Genomic DNA, 19,126 nt, shown 5'->3' with positions numbered 1-19,126 from the left:
AGTTACCTCACAGCAGAGGTCCCAGCTCACAGAAGGGTGAGAAAATCAGCCAACATCAGACTCTCACCAGAGGGCCCACATCACCAAGGGGATGGGAACCAGGCAGGAGTGTCTTCACACCAGTGGGGCCACATCATCGAAAGGTGAGGTACTCAGCACATGTGTCCTCAAACCAGAGGACCCACATCACCAAGGGCCTCGGAGTGAGGCAGGCAGGAGTAGCCTCACAACACTGGGCCCATAGAACAAAAAAGTGAGGAATCCAGCAGTTGGAACCTCCCAGCAGGCGGCCCAGAGCACCGAGGCTATGGGATCCAGGCCACAGTGAACTCACAGAAGAGGGCCCATGTCATGAAACTGAGCAACCCAGCCATTGGGACCTCAGAGCAGGAGGCCCACATCCCCATGGGGATATAAATCTGGTAGGAGTGTCCTCGCACCACTGAGAACGTATCAGAAAATTTTGGGAGACCAGCAGTTAGGGCCTGACGCCAGAGGACCCTCATCACCAAGGGAAGGAGGCTCCCAGCAGGCTCCAACTGCCACCAGAGGGCTGACGTCGCCAAGGTGATGTGTGCCAACCAGGCACGAATGACCTCACAGCAGAGGGCCCACCTCAGAGAAGTGTGATGAACCCAGTCAGGATCACACTCGCACCAGAGGGCCCACATCACCAAATGGATTCGAACCAGGCAGGAGTGTCCTCACATGAGTAGGGCCACATCATCTAAAGCTGAGGAACCCAGAACATGTGGCTTCAAACCATAGGACACCCATCATCAAGGGGCTGGGAGTGAGGCAGGCAGGAGGAGCCTCACAAAAGAGGGCCCAAAAATAAGAAAGGTGAGGAGTGACCTCACAGCAGAGGGCCCACCTCACAGAAGGGTGAGGAACACAGCCAGGATCAGACTCTCACCAGAGGGTCCACATCACCAAGGGGATGGGAACAAGGCAGGAGTGTCCCCAAACCAGTGGGACAACATCATCGAAAGGTGAGGATCCCAGCACATGTAGCCTCAAACCAGAGGAACCACATCACTAAGGGGTTCGGAACGAGGCTGGCAGGACCAGCCTCACAACACAGGGTCCATAGAATATAAAAGTTGAGGAATCCAGCAGTTGGAACCTCCCAGCAAGTGGCCCAGAGCACCGAGGCTATGAGATCCAGGCCGCAGTGAACTCACAACAGACGGCCCACATCATGAACCTGTGAGCAGCCCAGCCGTTGGGACCTCAGAACAGAAGGCCCACATCCCCATTGGGATGGGAACCTGGCAGGAGTGGCCTCGCACCACTTAGCACATATCAGAAAATGTTAGGAGCCCAGCAGTTAGGGCCTGACGCCAGGGGGCCCTCATAACTGAGGGGAGGAGACTCCCAGCAGGTTCCAACTGCCAACAGAGGGCCCACGTCTACAAGGAGGCATGCGTCAGCCAGGCAGTAGTGACCTCACAGCAGAGGGCCTATCTCACAGAAGGGTGAGGAACCGAGGCAGGATGAGACTCTCGCCAGAGGGCCCACAACACCAAGGGGATGGAAACCAGTCAGGACTGTCCTCCCACCAGTGGGGCCACATCATCGAAAGGTGAGGAACCCAGCACATGCGGCCTCATATCAGAGGACATACATCACAAAGGGGATGGGAGTGAGGCAGGTAGGAGTAGCCTAAATACAGAGGGCCCAAAGAATAAAAAAGGTGAGGAATCCAGCATTTGGAACCTCCCAGCAGGCGGCCGAGAGCACAGAAGCTATGGGATGCAGGCAGGAGTGAACTAACACCAGAGAGCCCACATCATGAAACTGTGAGCAACCCAGGCGTTGGGACCTCAGAGCAGAAAGCCCACATCCCCATGGGGATGGGAACCTGACAGGAGTGTCCTGGCATCACTGGGCTCACATCAGAAAACGTGGGGAGCCCAGCAGTTATGGCCTGATGCTAGAGGGCCGTCATCACCGAGGGCAGGAGGCTCCCAGCAGGTTCCATGTGCCAACAGAGGGCCCACGTCGCCAAGGTGATGTGTGCAAGTCAGGCAGGATTGACCTCACAGCAGAGGGCCTACCTCACAGAAGAGTGAGGAACCCAGCCAGGATAAGACTGTCACCAGAAGGCCCACATCACCAAGGGGATGGGAACCAGGCAGGAGTGTCCTCACACCAGTGGGGCCACATCATTGAAAGTTGCGGAACCCAGCACATGTGGCCTCAAACCAGAGGACCCACATCACGAAGGGGTTGCGAGTGAGGCAGGCAGGAGGAGCATCGCAACACAGGACCCATAGAATACAAAAGTTGAGGAATCGAGCAGTTGGAACCTCCCAGCAGGCGGCCCAGAGCACAGAGGCTATGGCATCCAGGCCAGAGTGAACTAACAGCAGAGAGCCCACATCATGAAACTGTGAACAACCCAGCCGTTGGGACTTCAGAGCAGAAGACCCACATCCCAATGGGGATGTGAACCTGGATAGAGTGTCTTCGAACCACTGGGCGCACATCACAAAATGTGGGGAGCCCAGCAGTTAGGGCCTGACGCCAGAGGGCCCTCATCACCAAGGGGAGGAGGCTCCCAGCAGGCTCCAAGTGCCACCGAAGGCTCATGTCCACAAGGCGAGGTGAGCAAGCCAAGCAGGAGTGACCTCACAGCAGACGGCCCACCTCACAGAAGGGTGAGGAACCCAGCCAGGATCAGACTCTCAACAGAGGGCCCACATCACCAAGGGGATGTGAACCAGGCAGGAGTCTCCTAAGACCATTGGTCCCACATCATCGAAAGGTGAGGAACCCAGCACATGTGGCCTCAAACCAGACGACACACATCACGAAGGGGCTGGGAGTGAGGCAGGCAGGAGGATCCTCACAACAGAGGGCCTAAAAAATTAAAAAAGTGAGGAATCCAGCAGTTGGAACCTCCCAGCAGGCGGCCAAGAGCACAGAGGCTATGGGATCCAGGCCACAGTGAACTAACACCAGAGAGCCCACATCATGAAATTGTGATCAACCCAGCCGTTGGAACCTCAGAGCAGAAGGCCCACATCCCCATGGAGATGGGAACCTAAGAGGAGTGCCCGAGCATCACTGGGCTCACTAAGAAAAGTTGGGGAGCCCAGCAGTTAGGGCCTGACGTCAGAGGGCCCTCATCACAGAGGTGAGGAAGCTCCCAGCAGGGTCCAAGTGCCACCAGAGGGCTCATGTTAACAAGGCGAGGTGAGCAAGCCAGGCAAGAGTTACCTGATAGTAGAGGGCCCACCTCACAGATGGGTGAGGAACCCAGCCAGGATCAGACTCTCACCAGAGGGCCCACATCACAAAGGGGATGGGAACCAGTCAGGATTATCCTCACACCAGTGGGGCCTCATCATCTTAAGGTGAGGAACCCAGCACATGTGTCCTCAAACCAGAGGACCCACATCACCAAGGGCCTTGGAGTGAGGCAGGCAGGAGTAGCCTCACAACACAGGGCACATAATATAAAAAACGTGAGGATTCCAGCATTTAGACCTTCCAGCAGGCGGCTCAGAACACCGAGGCTATGGGATCCAGGCCGCAGTGAACTCACAGCAGAGGGCCCACATCATAAAACTGTGAGCAACCCAGGCGTTGGGACCTCAGCGCAGAAGGCCCACATCCCCATGGGAATGGGAACCTGGCTGGAGTGTCCTCGCACCACTGGGCGCACATCAGAAAATGTGGGGAGCCCACCATTTAGGGCCTGATGCCAGAGGGCCGTCATCACCGAGAGGAGGAGGCACCCTGCACGCTCCAACTGCCACCAGAGGGCTCACGTCTCCAAGGTGACGTGTGCCAGCCAGGCAGGAGTGACCTCACAGCAGAGGGCCTACCTCACAGAACGTTGAGGAACCCAGCCAGGATTAGACTCTCGCCAGAGGGCCCACCTCACCAAGGGGATGGGAACCAGGCAGGAGTGTCCTCACACGAGTGGGGCCACATCATCGAAAGGTGAGGAACGCAGCACATGTGGCCTCAAGCCATAGGACAGTCATCACCAAGGGGCTGGCAGTGAGGCAGGCAGGAGGAGCCTCACAACAGAGGGCACATAGAATAAAAAAGTTGAGGAATCCAGCAGTTGGAACCTCCCAGCAGGCGGCTCAGAGCACCGATGATAAGGGATCCTTGCCGGAGTGAACTCACAGCAGAGGGCCCACATCATGGTACTGTGAGCAAGCCAGCCGTTTTGACCTCAGAGCAGAAGGCCCATATCCCCATGGGGATGGGAACCTGGCAAGAGTGTCCTCACTCACTTGGCACACATCAGAAAATGTGGGGAGCCCAGCAGTTATGGCCTAAGGCAAGAGGGCCCTCATCACTGAGGGGAGGAGGATCCCAGCACACTCCAACTGCCACCAGAGGGCCCACGTCGCCAAGGTGACGTGTGCCAGACAGGCATGAATGACCTCACAGCAGAGGGGCCACCTCACAGACGGGTGGGGAACCCAGCCAGGATCAGACTCTCACCTGAGGGCCCACATCAGCAAGGGGATGGGAACCAGTCAGGACTGTCTTCCCTCCAGTGGGGCCACATCATCGAAAGGTGCGGAACCCAGCACATGTGGCCTCAAATCAGAGGACACATATCACAAAGGGAATGGGAGTGAGGCAGGCAGGAGTAGCCTAAAAACAGAGGGCCCAAAGAATAAGAAAGGTGAGGAATCCAGCAGTTGGAACCTCCCAGCAGGTGGCCGAGAGCACAGAAGCTATGGGATGCAGGCAGGAGTGAACTAATAGCAGAGAGCCCACATCATGAAACTGTGAGCAACCCAGGCGTTGGTACCTCAGAGCAGAAGGCCCACATCCCAATGGGGAGGTGAACCTGGCTGGAGTGTCCTCGCACCACTGGGCGCACATCACAAAATGTGGGGAGACCAGCAGTTAGGGCCTGACGCCAGAGGGCCCTCATCACCGAGGGGAGGAGGCTCCCAGCAGGCTCCAAGTGCCACCAGAGGGCTCATGTCCACAAGGCGAGGTGAGCAAGCCAGGCAGGAGTGACCTCACAGCAGACGGCCCACCTCACAGATGGGTGAGGAACCCAGCCAGGATCAGACTCTCAACAGAGGGCCCACATCACCAAGGGGATGTGAACCAGGCAGGAGTCTCCTAAGACCATTGGTCCCACATCATCGAAAGGTGAGGAACCCAGCACATGTGGCCTCAGACCAGACGACACACATCACGAAGGGGCTGAGAGTGAGGCAGGCAGGAGGATCCTCACAACAGAAGACCCAAAAAATTAAAAAAGTGAGGAATCCAGCAGTTGGAACCTCCCAACAGGTGGCCAAGAGCACAGAGGCTATGGGATCCAGGCCTCTGTGAACTAACACCAGAGAGCCCACATCATGAAAATGTGAACAACCCAGCCGTTGGGACTTCAGAGCAGAAGGCCCACATCCCCATTGAGATGGGATCCTAAGAGGAGTGCCCAAGCATCATTGGGCTCACTAAGAAAAGTTGGGGAGCCCAGCAGTTAGGGCCTGACGCAAGAGGGCCCTCATCACCGAGGGGAGGAGATCCTCAGCACGCTCCTACTGCCACCACATGGCTGACTTCACCAAGGCAATGTGTGCCAGCCATGCAGGAGTGACCTATCAGCAGTGACCTCCCTCACAGAAGGGTGAGGAACACAGCCAGGAACAGACTCTCACCAGGGGGTCCACATAACCACGTAGATGAGAACCAGGCAGGAGTGTCCTCACACTAGTGGGGCCACATCATCGAAAGGTGAGGAACCCAGCAAAGGTGGCCACAAACCAGAGGACCCACATCACCAAGGGGTTGAGAGTGAGGTAGGTGTCTGGACGGGCATATTTAACACTCATTTCCCACCAGGAAGAGGAATTAACCAAAGGCTCAGCGTGCCCTGCCAGAAGCAGATTAGGGCCTGAAGCAGTCTTGCGGGTTTGCGGCCAGCTCACAAGAAAGCGAGTTGAAGAAAGGAGCTCAGGGGCCCTGTAATTCACAAACCTGCAGAGTTATAAATGACAGCTATCGTCCAAAAATATATTGAAGTAAGGCTGCCAAGAGGACTTGAAAGCGGGGCAGAATTTCAGGAAACCGATTTCAGGAGGTAGACTGGATTTGCATTTAAAGCATAGGAAAAGAGGCAGAACATCGACAATGATGCACTTGGCAAAAAAAGGGCGTATGAGTTTGTTCCTGAATATATTCAGGAAAAAACACATACGCCCTTTTTGGCAAACCAAGCAAGCTTGCAATGGAAATCCGAACTACTATGAAGTGTCACTTCCCCCCGGTCTAAAGGGCCATCTGAAAAAAGTGTAAAATCCAGAAAGGCAAGACAGGCCATGGGGAAAAAGGAGCCTTGTTATGCTGATGGGCGGGATGTAAATTGCCAACAGCCACTCTGGAGAAGTGTATGGTGTTTCCTGATACATCTGAAAAACAAAGCAACAGAGTCTAGGGCATTTCCACTTATGGTCCTATAGCTTAGGGAAATTAAAATCAAACAGACACAGCCACCCCAAAATTTGGGATGGCTCTGTTTACAAGAACCTCGTTTACGGTCCAAGTTCAATATCACAGAGAGCAAAAACTGGATAAAGAAGTTGTGGTACTTATGTACAATGCAATATCACTCAGCAATGAAATCTGTGTCACCAGGCCTGTACCAGCATAATGAGTGGATTGAGGCACGGTGATTCTAAGTGAAACAAGTAACACAGAAAAAGAAACATCATAAGGTATCACTAATGCACGGAATGTAAACTTGGCTACACATGAACTGAATTACAAAACAGAACAGGGTCTCAAGTTTAGAAAACCAACTTATGCTTGCTTAAGGGGAAAGGTGAGTTGGGGTGCTGCATAAAACCAGAGTTTGAAATTAGCACAGATACCGTTCCATAAGCCAAATATGTAATAGACAAGACCTACCCCTTGTTCATCGAAATGGACTCAACAATGAGGTATCACCTCACACCTGTTAGAATGGGCATCATCTGAAAATCTACAAACAACAAATGCTGGAAAGGGTGTGGAGAAAAGGAAGCCTCTTCCACTATTGTTGGGAATATAAATTGATACAGTCACTATGGAGAACAATATGGAGTTTCTTAAGAAACTAATAATAGAATTACCATATGATACAGCAATCCCAGTACTGGACATATACCCAGACAAAACCATAAATCAAAAAGAGACATTCACCGTAATGTTCATTGCATCACTATTTACAATATCGAGGTAATGGAAGCAACCTAAATGCCCACAGACAGACGAATGCATAAAGATGTGGTACATATATAAAATGGAATATTACTAAGCCATGAAAGGAATGAAACTGGGTCATTTGTAGAGACGTCGATGGATCTAGAGACTGTCATACAGAGTGAAGTAAGTCAGAAAGAGAAAAACAAATCTTGTATATTCATGCATATATGTGGAACCTAGAAAAACTGTACAGATTAACCATTTTGCAAGGCATAAATAGAGCAACAGATGTAGACAACAATCGTATGGACAACAAGGGGGGAAAGCTCTTGGGGGTGGTGGTGGTGGGAGGAGTTGAGAGATTGGGATTGGCATGTAAACATTTATATGTATAAAATAGATAACCAATAAGAACCTGCTGTATAAAAATATAAAATAAAATTCAAAATTAAAAAGAAATAAAATTTAAAAAATAAAACAGAAAAAACAATTATTCCCTTCACATACATGTATTTATATGAATAAATTATTTCCATGCTTATATCTGTAAATACAAAAAAGAAGAATAAAATCTACCTTGAACCAAAAACGAAAAAGAGAAAAAAAAAACAGAACCCACCAGTTACTCAGAGGAAAACCGTATCAGGGCACTTGCTCCAGTTGTAAACAATTCTGAAGTTGGTCAGTGGTGGGGAATCGTCTCCCATTCAGCCAGCAGCCCCCACACAACAAGCGTCCTCATTGCAAAGCTGGGGCACCGTGCCGAGGCATCTGTGAGTAAACGTGAGCTGAGCCCCAGGCCAGTTGCTGCTGAACTGTTCCCACCCTTCCCAGGTAAAACACCTGAATATATACAAGGACTTGAAAGCCTAGAGGAAGGGCCATGGAGCCACACGAGTGACAGCATGCCAGCTGACTTGGTGCCTGCAGGCCAGCCAGGATGGTCCTGGCCCTGGGTGCTCTTCTGGAAGATTTCCATTTCCCTGCCTGAGATACCCGTCCTGTCCCTGCCCCCACTGCTTTTTTCCTTCCTCACCTCTGCCCAGGGAGCAATTCCAGCAGCAGGTATGGGTGACACATCCTCTTCTTTAGCAGGTGGCAGCCTGGCAACTGCTGCAGAAAGTCCAGCAGAGCCCCACTCACACTGGGCCACCCACAAAGCCGTGGCCTCTCACTCCCTCCCACCAGCCCAGCCCCGAGACTGCTGACAGGGCAGAGAAAATGGCGTCAGACACAGCTGCAGGGGCTCTTGCTGCCTGGAGTGGTATTTATATTGATCTCAACCCAGGCACACCTGGGGAGGGCTGGCCGGCACCGTAAGGCTGCCCAGGTCAGCCAATCGTCACCCCTCAGGGGCTCACAGTTGCAGAAAATGGAACTTGCTGAACCGGCCAGGTCCAAGGAACAGGTGTGGGCTCCTGAGAGTCAGGATAGACAAGGGGCTGCAGCTTTGGCTTGTTTTCTAATCATTTTATCTGGCCCATGAGTGGGAGACAACTTCAAGAAAACCCTCTCCTAATGAGAGGAACCCAGGAGTCAGGGAGAGGAGGGGTGGGTGGTGGTTGGAGACAGAGGCCTGGTGCCCCGGGTGCAGTGGAAGTCTCTGGAAGACCAGGTGGAGGGAGGCCACACAGAGTGATGCCCAGGGTCACAGACCTGTCGGAGCTGCTGTTTGTTAGTTCAAGTCCTGCTCTGAGGTGCTCTGTGTCAGCTCTGAGCGACAGGTGAGCTGGGGGTGCTCTTCAATGAGGGCTATGTGCACGGTTCCTGTGTGCCCAGCCCTGCCACGGTACCTGCAAGGGTAGCTCTGTATCCTGGGAGGGGCCTGACCACGAGAGCCCCGTGGGCTGGCTTGGGGGTGGGGTACCTGCCCAGGAGAGCTCCATATCCTGGGATTGGCCTGACCACGAGAGCTCCATGGGCTGCTGGGGACCTGGTAAAGGATGTCAGGACAGTCAGTGAAGCCACCGAGGATATACCTCCAGTTGCTCCTAATTCCTACACCCTGCTGGTCATTCTACCAACCACCAGGACATGGTATTCTGTATTAGTCTTCAATGATGCCTTCTTTTGTATTCCATTAGTCCCAGAGTCACAAGAAATTTTGGCTTGTGAGTGGCAGGACTCAACATACAACTAAAACAATACTTCCGGGCCGTCTTGCCCCAAGGGTTCAAAAATTCCCACACCATCTTTGGGGAAAGCTTAGCTAAAGACCGAAAAGTTCTACCTCTGGAAAAGGAAACCCTCCTTCAATATGCAGACGACATTCTGATTGCCAGCCCTACTAAGGAGGCCTCTGAACTACCAAGCCAATAAAGGATAGAAGTTGTCCAAGAAAAAGCTCAAATATCACAGACTGCGGTGACCTGCCTGGGCTTCATTCTCACACAAGGTCGGAGAAGCCCATCCCAGGAAAGGGAAGAAACCATTTGCAGCCTTACCCCTTTCTAAAACGAGAAGACAGCTTAGGGGTTCCTGGGGAGGCCAGGGTTTGCTGCTTCTGGATCCCTAACTACAGTCTACTAGCTGGGCCTCTATATGAAACACTGAAAGGAAAAGATGATGATCCTTTTGAACAGAATCCAGAAGTGGCCTTTCAAGAATGGAAAGAGCAGTCAATTCAGACCCTTGCCCTGGAACTCCCTAATTGAGCTAAACCCTTTGACCTTTCCATTCCCGGTGAAAGGTGAATCGCCATTGGAGAATTAGTGCACAAACTGGGACCACTTGAAATGGAACAACGCAAGAATGCCATCCAGGTAGGATAAACTACAGTCACCAAGGGGCTTGGCCCACTGCCACATCTGGCCAAGATACTGGCGGTATCTAAAAACCTGGAAATCAGCAGCCCAAAAGGCCACCTCCCTCCTAAGGGAAAAGGACCCCACGTGGTGATCCTAATCACCAACCATGCCCTGAAGTTGCAGGGTTCGCTCCGTGGGCACACCGACCTCGAGTGAGGAGGCCCTCCAACTCCAACATCCAGAGAGATAACCGGGGGCAGCAGGGCACCATGACGACTCGTGTGAACATCACTTGACCTGGAGTTTCTCTCATAAAACAACAATAGTGTGTCCCGAAGGAGTAGACTACTGCTTGCAGGACTTACTGCACCCGGAGGGGAGCTAATAATCTTGGCGGGGGAACCGTATATCACACTGTCACCATAGAAAAGCCTACAGACACCGTGATGATGGTGGCCAATAAGACCGGCTGGACTCCTGTTTACTTCAAAAGGCTGTTGACTCAGTGGCCATCATGGTCCTTGATCACCACTGACCCTGGACTGTCTGGGAGTTGAGCGGGCAGGGCTCTGACACCTGGTTCTGTTTTTACGTTAATTCAGGGACCTAATTGAAGAAAGAGCAGACTACTGGTCAGAGCATCTAGGCTGGCAGAAACGGTCAGCCTAAGGTGGCCGAACAAATGTGGGGCGGGGTGAAACCGGCCCCCACAGCGTCTCTGCACATCTCTTTCCTGGACCCTTAAAGGTCATTAGAATCTATAACACTTCCAATGCTGGTGCTCAGGCGGACGAGCAGGGAGGCAGGGGTCCTGGGGCCAATCAACGTCACCTGGAGGCTGCTGGGGAGAAGTTCTGACCCTCGTCCCCTGGTATGAGGGCTCCCAACTCAGCACTCAGCAGTTACAGAAGAAGGGTCTGCACCCTCAGCACTCCAAGAATGAGGAATGGGACAAAAGGCAGAGGAGGGGTTTGTCCCCAGCAAAGCCCATTAAAAATCCCTGGGAGATAAAAATAGAATCTGGGCAATAAAGTCAAGTCTGACCTTTTTTATCCTTTGTGCTTTGTCTAATTTCACGTGCTCCTAGGGTCCCGCATACAGAGGTTCCACACCCGGCACTTCAGACCAGATTTCCTAGTGCAGAATGGCTGGGTCGACACCTCAGCTCCTGGGGCCCAGTGCAGACTCCGAGATATAGAGCCTGAGCTGCAGCCAACCCGGCCCTCGAGAGCTCCGCCCCCTCCCTCCCACTGACTCTGACAGGATCTCTACACAGCAGCCCAGCCCACAGCCCACGGGGTAGTGCATGCTCTCACCTCTCCATTCTCTGATCAAAATATAAAGTTTCCTTTGCTTGTGAACCAAACTCAGTCTCGATCTTTTGGCCCCAATGACACTGGGCAGGGGGACACTTGTTGGGGTCCACTCTGGAGGATCAGTAACAGAAATTGAGACTACTGTAACTTCAATGAACAGATGTGTGAGCCAAACTGTAGTTAACATAGAACAGTTTATAAGGCTCGGGTAAAATAAGATGTTTCTAACACTTCCATTTGATATTTCCATCACTTTATTATAAGCAAGTTCAGTGAAAAGGTTTGTCTTATTTGTCAGGTCAATATTAGAGAAATGAAGTGATTTCTTTCCAAGGATGTACATCTAATAATCTTGGTTAAAGCTTCAATCTTGTTTTAAATGCTTTTCCATTGAAAATGATACCTCTCTTTCAGCTCCCCCATTTCTGAGAAGTATAAAATCTTATAATTTATTATTATCAAAGGGGAAAGGTGGGAGGAGGGATAAATTAACAGTTTGGAATTAAAACATACACACTGCTATGTATAAAATAGATCATCAACAAGGAACTACTGTATAGCACAGGGAACTACACTCAATATTTTGCAATAACCTATAAGGGGAAATAATCGGAAAAAGAATAGATATTTTTATTGACATCATCTATCAATGACAGTTAAAGTGTAACCTAAGGGAAGCCGGTGGTGAGTGCTTCTGACCCTGAAGACTTCAATCATCTAAAGTTTGGACTCTGCCTACTTCCCAAGGCCCTTAATGAACATATGTGTAGCCGTAGCTTAAAAATTTCCCCAGTTTGGGTTTCGGGGAGACACTGATTTTGAAAAAGCCCTGGTGTTCTCCTTACATGAATGGGACCCTTCCTACTGCTAAAACATGTCTGTCACACCCAGAGGATGGTATACCGTCTGATCGGGAAGAATTTGGAAAAGGCATCTCATCTCCTCATCTCCTGGTGCTCGGGTTCACCCCTCCAGCGTCTTTACTAACAGTCTCCCCACTTGGAGATGTCAGCACTGTCAACATCCTGTTGCGTACAGTTTGGAATTTGCCCAGAGGATGAAGCAGAAGGATGAGGAACAATGAGAGACAAGTCCTAGGTGTTCAGACAGGCACATGTCACTCTAATTTCCAATCAGGAAGACGAATTGACCAAAGGCTAGGGTTGCCCATGGAAACAGTATAGGGCTTGAGGAAATCCCACTGCTTTGTGGCCAGTTCCCATAAACACAAGTTGAACAATGGAACTCAGGGGCAGTAAAATTCACGAAACTGCAGAGTTGAAAATATCTATCACTGAAAAATGTCTTGAGGAAAGTCAAAGAAAAGGATTGGTAAGCAAGGGAGAATGGCAGGAAAGGGATTTGAGGAGGTAGAAAGGACTCGCCATTAAGCACAAGAAAAGGGGCTGAACATTGCCAACATTGCAGTTGGCCAAAAAGGCTGTATGCGTTTTTTTCTGTATATATTCAAGAAAAGGGCATACACTTTTTTAGCCAACCAAACAGGTGGGCACTGGAAATCAATACTACAAAAGATATCACTTCGCATCAGTCAGAAAAGCCATCCTCATAAAGTGTAAACACCAGAAATGCAGGACAGGGCAAGGAGAAGAGGGAGCCCTGTGAGGCTTATAGTGGAAATGTATATTGCCAACGGCCATTCTGGAGAAGTGTATTGTGTTTACTAAAGCATCTAAAAAATGAGCTACAGAGCATAGGGCACTTGCACTCATGGGCGTATATCTTGGGAAAAACAAAAATCGAGAGGACACAGGCACCCCAATGTTTACTGCCTCTCTGTTTAAAAGATCCTCGACTAGGATATAACTTAAATGTCTCTGGAGGGAAAAAATGGATAGAGATGTGGTACTTATGTAGAGTGGAATATTACTCAGCCTGGAAATCAATGAAATATGGCCAGTTGTAACAACTCCGGAGGAGTTACGTATGATCATTCTAAGTGACATAATTCAAAAAGAAAAAGACACATATCATAAGATATCACTTAAAGGTGGAATCCAAAATGGCTACACATGAAATAAATTACAAAACAAAAACATAGTCAAATATGTAGAAAACACGCGTAAGGCTGCTAAACGGGAAAGGTGGGGAGGGGTGAGGCATCATCCAGGAGGTTGAAATTAGCAAAGATACCATTCCAAATACCAAACTGATAATCAACAAGGCCTACACGGTAGCTAAAAGAACTGCACTCAGCACACTCAAGTCACCGGAAAAGAATATCTATGACTGGTAAGAATCTGAAAAAGAATTTATTGATGTCTCTCTGTACGTGAATCAAGTGGATGTACAGCAGCAAGAAACAGAGCTTTGAAAATCAGTTGTAACCAATATAGTAATAAATTGAAAAAAATAAACGACAGAGAGACAGAGAAAACCTCTTACAACTTTTCCTCAGGGACGGTGATGCAACATGGATTGAACACATCTAGACCCACAGCAGGATGAGACATAAGGCTGGAAACTGTTCGCGCTAAGAGAAATGTGAGGTTGGGTGAGGAAATGCACACCCTTTAAAGTAATACTACCTGGTACCCATTCAATGGGTCCCAAATCTGCAGGTTCAAGGAATCTTCCTACAGCTAAAACATGCATGGAAAACATGCATGGAAAACACCATGTGATCGGGAGATGTGTCTAAAATGCACCTCATTTATCCTCTCCTGGTGCTCCTGTTCATCATTCCAGCCACGTTACTTAGAATCTCCCCACTTAGAGAATCAGCACATTTAAACTTCTGTTTCACACATTTTGCAAATTGTGAGGAGGATGAACGGGAAGAGGGGGAACCAATGAGAGAATAGTTGTAGGGGTTTGGACGGGCACATGTCACTCTAATTTCCCATTAAGAGTAAGAATTAAAAAAAGGCTCAGCCCGCCTCGCCGGAGCCAAAATAGGGCCTGAAGCAATCCTGCGGCTTTGAGGCCAGCTCACAAAAGAGCAACTTAAAAAATGGAGCTCAGGGTCACTGCAATTCACAAACCTGCAGAGTTATAAATGAAAACTAACGTCCAAAAATATGTTGAGGTAAGGCAAAGAAGAGGATCTGAATGCAAGACAGAATTGCAAGAAACAGATTTCAAGAGATAGATTGGACTCGTCCTTAAAGTACATGAAAAGCGGCAGAATTTCGACAATGATGTAGTTGGCCCAAAAGGGAGTATGCGTTTTTTCCTGAATATATCCAGGAAAAAACGCATACGCACTTTATGGGCAACCAAGCAAGCAAGCAATGCAAATGTGCACAACAAAGAAGTCTCATTTCCCACCGGTCAAAAGGGCCATCCGAAAAAATTGTAAAAACCAGAAATGCAGGACAGGCCATGGAGAACAGGGAGCCTTTATACGCTGATGGACAGTGTGTGAACTGCCGAGAGCCACTCTGGAGAAGTGTATGGTGGTTCCTAAATCATCTAAAAAACAGAGCTACAGAGCATAGGGCACTTCCAATCATGGAAGTATATCTAGGGAAGTCTAAAAATCAACAAGACACAAGCACACCACAGTTTAGGGCTACTCTGTTTACAAGAACCTCAACTTCAGTACACCTTAAATATCCCAGGAAAGAGAACAATGGATAAAGAAAATGTGGTACTTATGTACAATGGAATATCTCTTCACCATGAAATCAATGTAATAAGGCTAGTAGAAGGATAAAGAGTGGATTTAGGTCCGATAATACTACTTGAAATAAGTCAAACAGAAAAAGAAACATATCATAAGATATCACTTATAGAGGGAGGATAAATATGGCTGCACAAAAAATGAATTACAAAACAGAACAGTGTCTCACATTTAGAAAACACACTTATGTCAGCTTAAGGGGAAAGGAGAGGTGGGGTGATGCATAAAACCAGAGTTTGAAATTAGCACAGATACCGTTCAATAAACCAAATAGGTATTAGACAAGATCTACACCTTGCTCAATGAACTGGCCTCAACACACCCTATACACCGCAGAGAAATATATCTGAGTAATAAGAATCTTAAAACCCATGTATTGATATATCTCCATAAGGGAATCAAGTGTGTGCAGAGCGGCACAAACACAGCAGTGAAAATGAGCTAAACCCCATTATAGAAATAAATTTTAAAACCAAAACGCAGAAACAATGAAAGAGAGAAAAATTCTTACAAAATTCGCTCAGGGGCTGTGATGCAACCTGTAATGACCACATATAAACCCACAGCTGGATAAGACATAAGGCTGGACACTTGGGGCTGAGAGCATTGGTGAGCTTTGGTGAGCAACTGCCGAAAGTTTAATGCAATACTTCATACTACTCATTCCAAGGGTCCCAACACTCCAGGTTGAAGGGAATCTTCCTACAGCTAAACCATGCATGGGGAATCCAGCAGATGGTATACCATATGATCGGGAAAGGTTTCTAAAACGCACCTCATTTTCCTCTCCTGGGGCTCCGGATCAACATTCCAGCCACTTTACTAACAACATCTCCACATGGAGAGTCAATGCCTTTAAGTTCCGGTATCGCACAGTCTGCAGTTAGTGCGGAGGATGAATGGGAATAGGGGGAACCAGTGAGAAAATAGCTGTAGCGGTTTCAATGGGCACATGTCACTCTAATTTCACATCAGGAAGAAGAATTAACCAAAGGCAGAGCAAGGCGCCCCAGAAGAAGGATAGGGCCTGAAGAAATCCTGTGGATATGAGGCAAGATCACAAAAATAAGAGCTGAAAAATGGAGCTAAGGGCCACTGCAATTCAAAAACCTGCAGAGTTATAAAGGCCAACTATTTTCCAAAAGTATATTGAGGTAAGGCTATGAAGAGGCACTGACAGCAAGGCAGAATTGCAGGAAACCGATTTCAAGAGGTAGACAGGAACTGCATTGAAAACATATGAAAAGACTCAGAACGTCGACAATGATGCACTTGGCCAAAAAGGGCGTATGCGTTTCTTCCTGAATATATTCAGGAAGAAACGCATACGCCCTTTCTGGCCAACCAAGCAAGCTTGCAAAGGAAATCTGCACTACAATGAAGTCTCACTGCCCCCCGGTCAAAAGGGCCATCTGAAAAAAGTGTAAAATCCAGAACGGCAGGACAGGCCATGGAGAACTGGGAGCCTTTTTGTGCTTATGGGCAGGATGTAAATTGCCAACAGCCACTCTGGAGAAGTGTATGGTGTTTCCTGAAACATCTAAAAAACAAAGCAACAGAGCCTAGGGCACTTCCACTTATGGTCCTATAGCTTAGTGAAATTAAAATCAAAAAGACACAGCCACCCCAAAGTTTGGGACGGCTCTGTTTACAAGAACCTCGTTTACGGTACAAGTTCAATATCGCAGAAAGCAAAAAATGGATAAAGAAGTTGTGGTACATACGTACAATGCAATATCACTCAGCAATGAAATCTATGTCATCAGGCCCATAGCAGGATAATGAGTGGATTCAGGTACGATGATTCTAAGTGAAATAAGTCACACAGAAAAAGAAACATCATAAGATATCACTAATACACGGAATGTAAGCTTGGCTACACAGGAACTGAATTACAAAACAGAACAGGGTCTCAAATGCAAAAAAGCCACTTATGCTTGCTTAAGGGGAAAGGTGAGTTGGGGTGCTGCATAAAACCAGAGATTGAAATTAGCACAGATACCTTTCCATAAGCCAAATATGTAATAGACAAGAGCTACTGCTTTCTCAACGAAGTGGACTCAACACCCCATATTAAACGCCTAAAAATATACCTGACTAGTAAGAATCTTAAAACCTATGGATTTATATGTCTCCGAAAGAGAATCAAGCGTGTGTACAGTGGCATAAACGCAGCAATGATAGGATTGGTGAGGTTCGGTGAGCAAATGCAGACCCTTTGAAGTCATATTGCATGGTACCCATTCCATGGTTCTCAACTCTCCAGGTTTAAGGGATTCTTCCTTCAGCTAAAACATGCATGTGGAACCCAGAGTATGATCCACCGTGTGATCAGGAAACGTGTTCAAATGTGTCTCAGTTTTCATCCCCTGGTACTCGGGTGCAACATTCCAGACGCTTTACTAACACTCTCCCCACTTGGAGAGTCAGTGCCTTTAACCTCCTGTTTGTCCCAGTTGGCAATTTCTGCTGAAAATGAACAGGAATAGGGAGAACCAATGAGAGACTAGCTGGAGGTGTCTGGACGGGTAAATTTAACTCTCATTTCCCACCAAGAAGAGGAATTAACCAAAGGCTCAGCGAGCCATGCCGGAACCACACTAGGGCCTGAAGCAATCCTGCAGTGTTGCAGCCAGCTCACAAGAAAGCGAGTTGAAGAAAGGAGCTCAGGGGCCCTGTAATTCACACACCTGCAGAGTTCTAAATGACAGCTATCGTCCAAAAATATGTTGAAGTAAGGCTGCCAAGAGGACTTGAAAGCGGGGCAGAATTGCAGGAAACCGATTTCAGGAGGTAGACTGGAATTGCATGTAAAGCATAGGAAAAGAGGCAGAACGTCCACAATGATGCACTTGGCCAAAAAGGGCGTATGCGTTTTTTCCTGAATATATTCAGGAAAAAACGCATACGCCCTTTTTGGCCAACCAAGCAAGCTTGCAAAGGAAATCTGCACTACAATGAAGTCTCACTGCCCCCCGGTCAAAAGGGCCATCTGAAAAAAGTGTAAAATCCAGAAAGGCAGGACAGGCCATGGAGAACTGGGAGCCTTGTTATGCTGATGGGCGTGATGTAAATTGCAAACAGCCACTCTGGAGAAGTGTATGGTGTTTCCTGAAACATCTAAAAAACAAAGCAACAGAGCCTAGGGCTTCCACTTATGGTCCTATAGCTTAGGGAAATTAAAATAAAGACACAGCCACCCCAAAGTTTGGGACAGTTCTGTTTACAAGAACCTCGTTTACGGTACAAGTTCAATATCGCAGAAAGCGAAAAATGGATAAAGAAGTTGTGGTACTTACGTACAATGCAATATCACTCAGCAATGAAATCTATGTCATCAGGCCAGTAGCAGCATAATGAGTGGATTCAGGTACGATGATTCTAAGTGAAATAAGTCACACAGAAAAAGAAACATCATAAGATATCACTAATACACGGAATGTAAACTTGGCTACACAGGAACTGAATTACAAAACAGAATAGGGTCTCAAATGTAGAAAACCAACTTATGCTTGCTTAAGGGGAAAGGTGAGTTGGGGTGCTGCATAAAACCAGAGATTGAAATTAGCACAGATACCTTTCCATAAGCCAAATATGTAATAGACAAGAGCTACTGCTTGCTCAACGAAGTGGACTCAACACCCCATATTAAACGCCTAAGAATATACCTGACTAGTAAGAATCTTAAAACCTATGGATTTATATGTCTCCGAAAGAGAATCAAGCATGTTTACAGTGGCATAAACGCAGCAATGATAGGATTGGTGAGGTTCGGTGAGCAAATGCAGACCCTTTGAAGTCATATTGCATGGTACCCATTCCATGGTTCTCAACTCTCCAGGTTTAAGGGATTCTTCCTTCAGCTAAAACATGCATGTGGAACCCAGAGTATGATCCACCGTGTGATCGGGAAACGTGTTCAAATGTGTCTCAGTTTTCATCCCCTGGTACTCGGGTGCAACATTCCAGACGCTTTACTAACACTCTCCCCACTTGGAGAGTCAGTGCCTTTAACCTCCTGTTTGTCCCAGTTGGCAATTTCTGCGGAAAATGAACAGGAATAGGGAGAACCAATGAGAGACTAGCTGGAGGTGTCTGGACGGGTAAATTTAACTCTCATTTCCCACCAAGAAGAGGAATTAACCAAAGGCTCAGCGAGCCATGCCGGTACCACACTAGGGCCTGAAGCAATCCTGCGGTGTTGCAGCCAGCTCACAAGAAAGCGAGTTGAAGAAAGG

Source organism: Pseudorca crassidens, assembly GCF_039906515.1.
Source record: "Pseudorca crassidens isolate mPseCra1 chromosome 1 unlocalized genomic scaffold, mPseCra1.hap1 SUPER_1_unloc_3, whole genome shotgun sequence".
NCBI lineage: Eukaryota > Metazoa > Chordata > Mammalia > Artiodactyla > Delphinidae > Pseudorca > Pseudorca crassidens.
The sequence above is the reverse complement of the archived record's forward strand: the minus strand, read 5'-3'. Positions refer to the sequence as shown.